The following is a 10,281-nucleotide window of genomic DNA, read 5'->3' as shown; positions in this document are numbered from 1 at the left end:
ACGCGCACACACATTCAGACACAAACGAAAACACAGATAACACGATGAGATGCATTTATAATCAAACAGTAATGCAGACACGGCACCACTCACACACAGAGACAGACAGACAGACAGACAGATAGACGGACGGAGAGACAGCATGATGGAAAGGTAACATGCAGGAGGACAGGACAGGTGAAATACAGGTGGAGTTTACTTGGTTGCTCTGCCTCTCGCCGCAGGGACAGACACGAAAAAAAAAAATTTCTTGTGTGTCTTTGTTAATGGAAGAATGCCGTTCCCTCCTGCTGAGTGTGTGTGTGTGTGTGTCTGTGTGTGTGTGTGTGTGTGTGTGTGTGTGTGTGTGTGTGTGTGTGTGTGTGTGTGTGTGTGTGTGTGTGTGTGTTTTACTCACCCACGCTCCAATCACATTTTGACTCATGATCGCCAGCGGCAAAATCCCACCTTGAGCAGGGCTTAAACCTCCACCTGTCAGGCCGCGAAACCTGGCAGCGCAGAGCTTTAACCACTGAGCAGTCGGAGCGGAGTGTATTTGTGTGTAGGGAGGACTTTAATTCATCATGGTCTGATCACAACCCTTGACTCGTGATCCCCAGCCAGTCCCCTCACCGACTGCAAGGTCAGTAAAATAAGGTCTTCTCCCTGAGCGGCGGCGGCTGAGTCGTGACGTCACATGTCCCTCTCCGACTCTGACTCGTCTCCCACACATCGGTTGCTTACACCCGAGATCATGAAATAACCACTGGATGTTTAGAAAAACCAACCCAGCCTGATCTTCTTGACGCATTTTCGCTTTTCATAAGACAAAAAAAAAACGAAAATCTGTTTGTGACTAAAAAAAATATAGCATAAAGTAGTGAATAAACATTTTCTCATTTTTGTATTAAACTCTTCAATTCCTCGAGTATTGATTCCAATAAGTTTTTTTTCACAGATTCAAAATTAGAAAACATTCCTTGTTCTGATGATATTAGCAAGGTAGTTGCCGTCGTTAGCTGTATATTTGGTTTAACGTGATCATTTTTTTCTCTCTCGACTGGTTTCCTCAATGTTTTACCGCTTATACTTCGTGTATCTTATCTCCCGTTCCTTCTCTTCATTCTCCTCACCCTTTCTCATATCCTGATTCTTCTTCTCTTCTTTTTCATCTATATATTGTTTCTCTTTTCCGTTTCCTCACTTTTTTGGAGAGTGTATGTGAATGTGTGTGGTGGGGGGCGTAGTTGAGTGGGTGGGGGGGCTGGCATCGATTTTCCGAGGTAATATGAAAGGGTGGCGGGTGGTGGCGATGTCCAGGCTCGATGCTGTGTTGCTATGGCCACGAAACATTGTCCGGCTCACAAATGGGAGATTCTTTGCTGGATCATCAGCGGCCTCGAGTGTGTGCGTGGCCTCATCTGGCATCCCTCACGTGTGGCAGAATTGTGATTGAGTTGTTGGCAGTATTTATGGTCTATATACATCTTGGTACTTGTGTGGATATTTCTTGGGCTTTTTCCAGAGTTTCGGTAAAGTAAATAGGACATACAAGTTATCCAAGACCTAGCACACAAGCATTTCTTGGAATGTTTTCAATATTTTTCATGACGTTAAAGGTATATATGAAGGTTCTCCAAGACCTAGTCACGCATGTGTGTCTTGGTGCTGTTTTCACGAGTTTTGGTCACGTAAAAGGAATATATAAAGTTCTCTAAGACCTGGTCACGCAAGCATTGTTTTAAGCCAGTAAGGGCAATCTCTTGAAAAATGCCTCTTTCCAAGTTTCCACAAAAAGCTCTCGTTGCGGACAAAAATGTTAGACTGGGCTGTCTTAACTGACTGAGCACTGAAATTATCATCATTCTAATGTAGATGGTGGTGCCTGTCTGCAAGCACATACATTTGACAAGGCTTTCGTAGGGGTTGTGGTCATTTTCATGGATAGTTTCATGACCCTGGTGGTAGTTAGATGAACCTTCCATATCATGAACGTGATAAAAAAACAACACTCATAAGAACCCAGTGAATCTCCTTTTCGGTCCATGGAAAGTAGTTGATGTGAGAGAGGGAAGCTTCTTAGACCACCGACCTCAGACCCCGGCAGACGTGACCTTCCTTCCCATCAAGCTATTTGCCCGCCACTTTGCGCACACACACACACACACACACACACACACACACACACACACACACACACACACACACTCCAGAGCAATGTACTACTCCTGACTTTGTGCGTGAATCAATAAATTGTTGAAAAAAAGGCCTTTGAATCTTATGATGGGCTGAGAATATTATTTGAAAAGTATGAAGAACTGTTGGGAAAAAATCTGTAAATCTGGCCGAGTGAGACAGCCGTGTAGTGCAGTGGTGGTGGTGGTAGTTGTTGTTTTCAGCTGAACTATGCAAAACATCATATCAAAAGTGGTAGTGGCGATGGTGTTTGTGGGGGTGGGGGTATCGATGGGGATGGTGGTGGTGGTGGTGACGGTGTTGTTGTTGTTGTTGTTGGTGGTGGTGGTGGTGATAGTGGTGGTGGGGGTGGGGGTTTCGATGGGGATGATGGTGGTGGTGGTGGTGACGGTGTTGGTGGTGGTAGTGGTGGTGGTGGTGGTGATGGGGAGGTGCTGTCTTTTGGTCTGGTCTCGATCCTCTCCTCCTCTTCTGCATTATTCATCTTAACATTCCTTATTTGAGGGAAGAGGGAGATCAGAGTAGTAAAGACGGGGAAGGAAGGAAGGAAGAATGGAAAGACAGCGAGGGACATGGGAAGGACAACCCAGCGGTCTGTTGGTGTGGTCTTTTCCTTCTTCTCCTCCACCACTCTTGTATTATTCATCCTGACAGTTTATTATCTTGGGAAAGGGGAAGATCAAATTAGAAAGAACGGGAAGGAAGGAAGAGCGAAAGGAAGAGTGGAAGGAAGGCCAGGGACGAAGAACAACTCTGCGGCCTGTTGGTGTAGTCGTTTCCTTCTCCTTTTCTGTGTTTTTCATACTAATTCTTCATCATTTCGGGGAAAGAGAGAAGATCGGATTAGCAAAGACAGGGAAGGAAGGAAAGAAGAGCAGAAGGAAGGCGAGGGAATATGGAACTACAACCCAATGATCTTGTCTTCTCCGCCGTATTTTCATCCTAATTCTTCATCATTTGGAGGAAGAAGGAGATCAGATTAGGAGAGCTATTGAAGGAAACATGGAAACATGGAAATGCAGGCAACAGAAAGCCTATTGGCTCATTACGAGGTTGCCCGCTTGGGTGATTTAATCTGCTCGATCGCCACTTGGGGCTTGGTGAGCAGATGAAAGCACCTCGATATTGAGGAGCAGATGGAAGCCCCTCGTTATTCAGTTTACTCCCGACGCAGCGAAATGACGGTCGATTCTATAATTGAAGGAGTTGATGGTATTCGCATTCACTACTTCTGAGGGAAGATTGTTCCAATGGCGGATGACTCGGTTTGAAAAGAAACTCCTTCCAATGTCTGTGTTACATCGACTCGACTGAATGGGTAAACCGTTATTTCTAGTTCTTGAGTTGGTTTGCAGTTCAAAGAATTTGGAGTAATCGACGTTATTGAACTTTTTTAGATACTTAAAGACTTGAATCATATCCCCTCGTAGGCGTCTTTTCTCCAATGTAAAGAGATTGAGTCGCTTGAGTCGTTCCTCGTACGGTTGAGCCCTGAAGGTTGGAATCATCTTTGTGGCGCGTCGTTGAATCCTTTCCAGTAGAGCAATGTCCTTTCTGTAATTGGGAGACCAGAACTGCACTGCATACTCGAGGTGCGGTCTTACCATGGAATTATACAAGGATAGCATCACGTCTGGTGTTTTACACTCGAAGTTCCTCGCTATGAACCCGAGCATAATGTTGGCCTTGTTGTATGCTTATTTACAGTGATTCACGTGTTTCAGGTCACTGCTGATAGTGACTCCAAGATCCTTTTCCTCTTGCATCTCTTGCAGAGGTCTCCCATTCATGATGTATGTATGGTTACTATTTTGGGACCCAATGTGCATGACTTTGCATTTGTCAACATTAAAAGACATTTGCCATTTTTCCGACCATTCGATAATGTGATTGAGGTCTTTCTGAATGATTTCGCAGTCGGTCTTTGTGAGGGCATCTCCACCCACCTTGGTGTCATCTGCAAATTTCGATATTGTGGATTTCAGTCCTGATTCTAGGTCATTGATATATATGATAAAGAGGATGGGTCCCAGCACTGACCCTTGAGGCACTCCACTAGTGACTGGAAGCCAATCGGAAGGCTGTCCGTTGAGTAGTACTCGTTGTTTTCTGTCGGTGAGCCAATCTCTTATCCACGCGATCAGATTGGCTCCGATGCCCGCCGAGTGCAGTTTCTTAAGGAGTCGCTCGTGCGGTACCTTGTCGAAGGCTTTCTGAAAGTCCAGGTATATAACATCACTGGGAATGTGGGCATCCCAGTTCTTATATATACCTTGGAAGAAGTCTAATAAATTCGTTAGGCAGGAGCGCTTGTTTCTGAAGCCATGCTGGGTGTCGGAGATTATATTATTGTTTTCTAGAAACTTAACAAGTTTATCTCTAATAATCTTTTCGAGTATTATTCCTGCCACTGATGTCAAACTTATGGGCCTGTAGTTTAATGCAACGCTTTTGTCTCCTTTTTTGAAAATCGGTGTTACGTTCGCCATCTTCCAGTCTTCCGGGACCTTGTTTAGTTGGACTGACCGGTTGAATATGTTAGTGAGTGGTTGAAGTATTTGTTGTTTAAGCTCTTTTAATAACCGCGGGGACAAACTGTCGGGTCCCATTGACTTGTTCGTGTCGAGTTTGTCCAAGTACTTTTTTACTTCTTGGTCGCATATTGTGTCAATTTCCAGCGGCGTGATCTCACTCGGTGGGTCAGGACCCTCGGGAATGGTTTCGATGTCCTCGACTGTGAATACGGATGCGAAATTACTATTGAGGATTCTGGCCATCTGTTTACTGTCCTGAGTTACAGATCCAGTCTCGTCTGTCAGGGAGGGAAGAGCAGAAGGAAGGCGAGGGAATATGGAACTACAACCCAATGATCTTGTCTTCTCCTCCGTATGTCCATCCTAATTCTTCATCATTATGGGGGAAAGAGAGAAGATCGGGATGGACGAAGGAACGATTACCCTGCGGTCTGTTAGTCTCCTGCTCATTACTGTGTGTCAGGGATGTCCTCTTGGCCTGCTGGAGGGACTTGTTGACTCGCTCGCAGACGGGAACTGTGTCAAGGCATCTAATTCCTCATCATCCTCTTCCTGTCCCTCTTACTAGCTCCTGCTCCTCCTCTTCCTCCTCCTCTTCCTCCTCCTCTTCCTCCTCCTTTTCCTCCTCCTCATCGTCATAAAGTTACATAATTCTTGATCGTCTTCTGCTTTACATTCTCTTTATCGTATCTTCTTTCCCAACTTCCTCGCCCACCTTCTCCTCCTCCTCCTCCTCCTCCTCTTTCTCCTCCTCCTCCTCCCCCTCCTTTGCATCAGTATCATCATCAACATTATTTTACACACACACACACACACACACACACACACACACACACACACACACACGTAGTAGTCGGTCGATCGGCATGGTGTTGAGAGAGAGAGAGAGAGAGAGAGAGAGAGAGAGAGAGAGAGAGAGAGGAAAAGGGTGATTATTCATTATGGCACGGCACATTATAATAGACGAGACAGTTAACCCTCATCAATCCATCACCTTCCCATCGATTCACTTTCCTTCCCTTCCTTTCCCTTCCCTTCCCTTCCTTTCCCTTCCCTTCCTTTCCTTTCCCTTCCCTTCTTTTCCCTTCCTTTCCCTTCCCTTCCCTTCCTTTCCCTTCCCTTCCTTTCCCTTCCCTTCCCTTCCCTTCCCTTCCTTTCTCTTCCCTTCCCTTCCCTTCCTTTCCCTTCCCTTCCCTTCCTTTCCCTTCCCTTCCCTTTCCTTCCTTTCCTTCCCTTCCTTTCCCTTCCTTTCCCTTCTTTCCCTTCCTTTCCCTTCCTTTCCGTCCTTTCCCTTCCTTTCCCTTCCCTTCCTTTCCCCTTTCCTTTCCTTTTCCTTCCTTTCCTTCCTTCCTTCCTTCCTTCCTTTCCTTCCTTTCCCTTCCCTTCCTTTCCTTTCCCTTCCCTTCCTTTCCCTTTCCTACCCTTCCCTTCCCTTCCTTTCCCTTCCCTTCCTTTCCCTTCTTTCCCTTCCCTTCCTTTCCCTACTTTCCTTTCCTTTACCTTCCTTTCCCTTCCCTTCCTTTCCCTTCCCTTCCTTTCCCTTCCCTTCCCTTCCTTTCCCTTCCCTTCCTTTCCTTCTTTCCTTCCTTTCCTTCCTTCCTTTCCCTTCCTTCCTTCCTTCCTTCCTTTCCCTTCCTTTCCTTCCTTCCTTCTTTTCCTTCCTTCCTTCCTTTCCTGTCGTTTCCTTCCTTCCTTTCCTTCTTTTCTTCCTTTTCCTTTCCTCCCTTCCTTTCCCTTCCCTTTCCCTTCCCTTCCCTTCCTTTCCCTTCCCTTCCCTTCTTTTCCCTTCCCTTCCCTTCCTTTCCCGTCGTTTCCCTTCCCTTCCTTTCCCTTCCCTTTCTTTCCCTACTTTCCTTTCCTTTACGTTCCTTTCAGTTCCCTACCTTTCCCTTCCCTTCCTTTCCCTTCCCTTCCCTTCCTTTCCCTACTTTCCTTTCCCTTCCTTTCCTTCCTTCCTTTCCTTCCTTCCTTTCCCTCCTACCTTTCCCTTCCTTCTTTTCCTTCCTTCCTTTCCCTACTTTCCTTTCCTTTCCTTCCTTTCCCTACTTTCCTTTCCTTTCCCTTCCTTTCCCTTCCCTTCCTTTCCCTTCCCTTCCTTTCCCCTCCCTACCTTTCCCTTCCCTTCCTTTCCCTTCCCTTCCTTTCCCTACTTTCCTTTCCTTTCCCTTCCATTCCCATCCCTTCCTTTACCTTCCTTTCCCTCCCTACCTTCCTTCCTTCCTTTCCTTCCTTCTTTTCCTTCCCTTCCTTTCCCTACTTTCCTTTCCTTTCCCTTCCTTTCCCTTCCCTTCCTTTCCCTTCTTTCCTACCCCCCCAGCCTCGGAGTTTATAATAACCCTTCAACATTACCCTCCTCCTCCTCCCTTTCTATCATCGCTTAACTTTATCTCTGTTTCTCTCTTTATCTCTATTCCTCTCCTCTCTACTCCAGCCCACCTGATCCAACTCTTCCTAATTTCAGACGTATCTTTTTTTTTCTCCTCCTTCTCCCCTTCCTCCTTCTACTCATCTTTTTTTTACTCCTTTATGTTTTCCTCCACACCTTACTCAGTTCCCTCTCATTAAGTCCTTTCTTATGCATGTTTTTTTCCTATATATTTTCTTTATTTATCTTTTTCCCTACCTCTCCTCCTCCTCCTCCTCCTCGTCCTCCTCCTCCTCCTCCTCCTCCTCCTTTTGTCAGTCAATTCTTGGGTATTTTTTTTTTTTTTTTTTTTTACAGCAAAGGAGACAGCTCAAGGCCCAAAAAATGAAAAAAAAAAAAAAAAAAAAAACTCGCTCATCCTAAAAAAAATCAAAAGGTGGCCGAAAAGAAGTCAGTCAGGAGAGGAGAGGTGTCCTGATACCTCCTCTCTTGAAGAGTTCAAGTCGTAGCAGAGGAAGAAAGGAAGAAAAAGATTGATCCAGAGTTTACTAGCGTGAGCATGGGATGAGCATGAGTAGAAAGTCAAGTGCGTGGGGGGGGGAGGGGGGGGAGGAGGCATGCAAGTTCAGAGTTGAAGAGCAGCATCCAGAATAGAAGATAGAATGAAGACAGAGAGAGCAGAGAATGCGGAATTTGAAGATGATCTGTCCAGCATGAGATGCACTGAGTCCTTTTCGATACCAATCTTTTCTGATCTTGTTTGGGTATTGCTACGATTCTTCTTTATTGCCAATTCGGTAGATTGAAAGTGCTGGTGTGTGTGTGTGTGTGTGTGTGTGTGTGTGTGTGTGTGTGTTCTCTCTCTCTCTCTCTCTCTCTCTCTCTCTCTCTCTCTCTCTCTCTCTCTCTCTCTCTCTCTCTCTCTCTCTCTCTCTCTCTCTCTCTCTCTCTCTCTCTCTCTCTCTCTCTCTCTCTCTCTCTCTCTCTCTCATTATTTTTTTTACATCCTTCGACCTTGGCACCAAGCCTTCGGTGTACGTGTTAACCCTTCAGCCGTTTATTCAATTAAACGCTCGTCTGGCTTCTCTATCCATTGAACCCCCCCCCCCCGCACACACACACACACACACACACACACACACATCACGGTCCATTGTTCTCTGCCTTCATATGGGTTCTACGCAATTATTCTTCGTCCCTAATCTGAAGCCGCCGCGGTATAGGCTGGGTTCCCACTAGCCCGTTTTGACGCGCCCGTCGGCCGTCAGTGACGTCATCGACGGCGACGACAGTGGGAACATTTGTGGTGTCATGAGACAGCCGCTATAATAAGACATCCCATCCTGATCTGCGCATGCGCAGGCTTTGTTTACAAACAGAGGGTGGATGAGCTCTGACACGGTACCGTGTCTTTTGTCGCCTGCCTATCATGAAACGTCCCACCTAAGTTATTCTTTATCTTTTTGAAAGTGATAAATGAGATAACCTACACCCTTTGTATGTCAGTAAATGATAAATGAGGTAACCTACACCCCTTGTAGTCAGTAAATGTGATAAATGAGATAACCCGCACCCTTGTATTTCAGTAAATATTCTCCCGCTGTCTCCTCAGATTTCTCTTCTCATTGACGGTCATGTTTCCTGGATACTCTCCATTTAGTAGTATCTGAATAACAGGGTCCATGTCATCCTTGAATTTGGCCATTTTCCCACAATACTTGCCATGGTGCCTTGCCGCCATCTTGCCTGGGAAAAACGACGATTTCAACATTCTGTGTTTATAAGCATTGGGTTCCGCGCATGCGCAGATCAGGATGGGATGTCTTATTATAGCCGGATGTCTCATGACACCACACCGGGCCCCGCGGAAGCTCCGTCGGCCCGTCCAGAGATGAATCCGAGTTAACTTTTGGGTCCGGGTCGGCGGCGGTGGTGGCCCGTCCAGTGATGCTGAATATTCTACATTTCATGAAAATATGTAATGGAAGTACTTAGATACAATATAACATATACATACATTTCAGTATAATAATAATATAGTTACATTTGCATTATGTACATCTATTTCGTTTGGCAATAAATATCTTTTGTTGAAAACTGGAACTGTGGCAACAACGCACACCGGCGCACCAACCAGGTGTAAACAAACCCACGGGTGTGGCGGGCAGATTGGTGGCATGTATTCTTCTGTTGCTGAGAACACCCGGGGGTCATTTGCGAACTATTTCAGTCCCTCCCATACCAAAATTATATTGTGAGCAGGGAGCGACTTCAATAGGCAGGCAGATGGTTGAAAATTCAATCAGTTTTTATTTTTATTTTTTTTTAGTTGTTCATCGGCAGAGCAGACCTCAGAGCCTGCCTTGGACTGGGTTTTACCACAGCTCCTCTGTAGAGTGTATGTTGAGTTGTCTGCGAGTGTGGTTGTCCTGCCATTCCACATGTAAAGATCTGTATAATAATAATTTTAAGGCTTGAAATAATTGCTGGCGTGGCCAGAACCTTCGCCTCCTCCTAGCTGGCCTGCCTGCTGACCCAGTAGCAAGTATACAAAGGCAGCAATCAAGCTGTCGTCCATATGGCTCATGCTTTGTTTGTCAATAATCGGCGTGACGGATCCCATCTCCTCAGTACCGAGCGCCCACCATTTTTGTGACGTCATTTTGACGTCATTAACATCGACGGGACCGTCAAAACGGAATAGTGGGAACCCGGCCTTACTTTGTTGCCTCACCGTGAAGGTCTCGGTATCGGACTCTTCAACGTTGATTGTCCTGCCATGAAAAAAAAGAAATTGTCCAACGTCTATGAATTCTTCAGTTTTCTACACATGAGCTCTATTCTCTCCTTTTTTTACCTCTACCCTTCTCTTTTTTTCAGCTCATATTTTTCTACTCTTCTTAATTTCTCTCCTTTCCTTTTTCCTCTGATATTATTGTCTTCCTTTTCCTCCTCCTCCTCCTCCTCCTCCTCCTCCTTCTTTTCAGTTATTTCCAACTCACATCCCCGAGGCAGTTTCTAAACTATTCGCTGTCTTCGTCAGATTCCACTTACTTCTCTTCCGGTTACTGTTTTTGGCATATCTGTGCCGTGATAGAGAAAACTAATGTGTTAGATGTAGCCATGAACCCGAATAAGCAGTTGTATTGTTCGAACTGAGATCACAAAAACTAGCCTTGGAAGGAGACTTAATAACATGGCCGTAAG

The sequence above is a fragment of the Eriocheir sinensis genome, chromosome 41 (assembly GCF_024679095.1).
Source record: "Eriocheir sinensis breed Jianghai 21 chromosome 41, ASM2467909v1, whole genome shotgun sequence".
Taxonomy (NCBI): Eukaryota; Metazoa; Arthropoda; class Malacostraca; order Decapoda; family Varunidae; genus Eriocheir; species Eriocheir sinensis.
The sequence above is the reverse complement of the archived record's forward strand: the minus strand, read 5'-3'. Positions refer to the sequence as shown.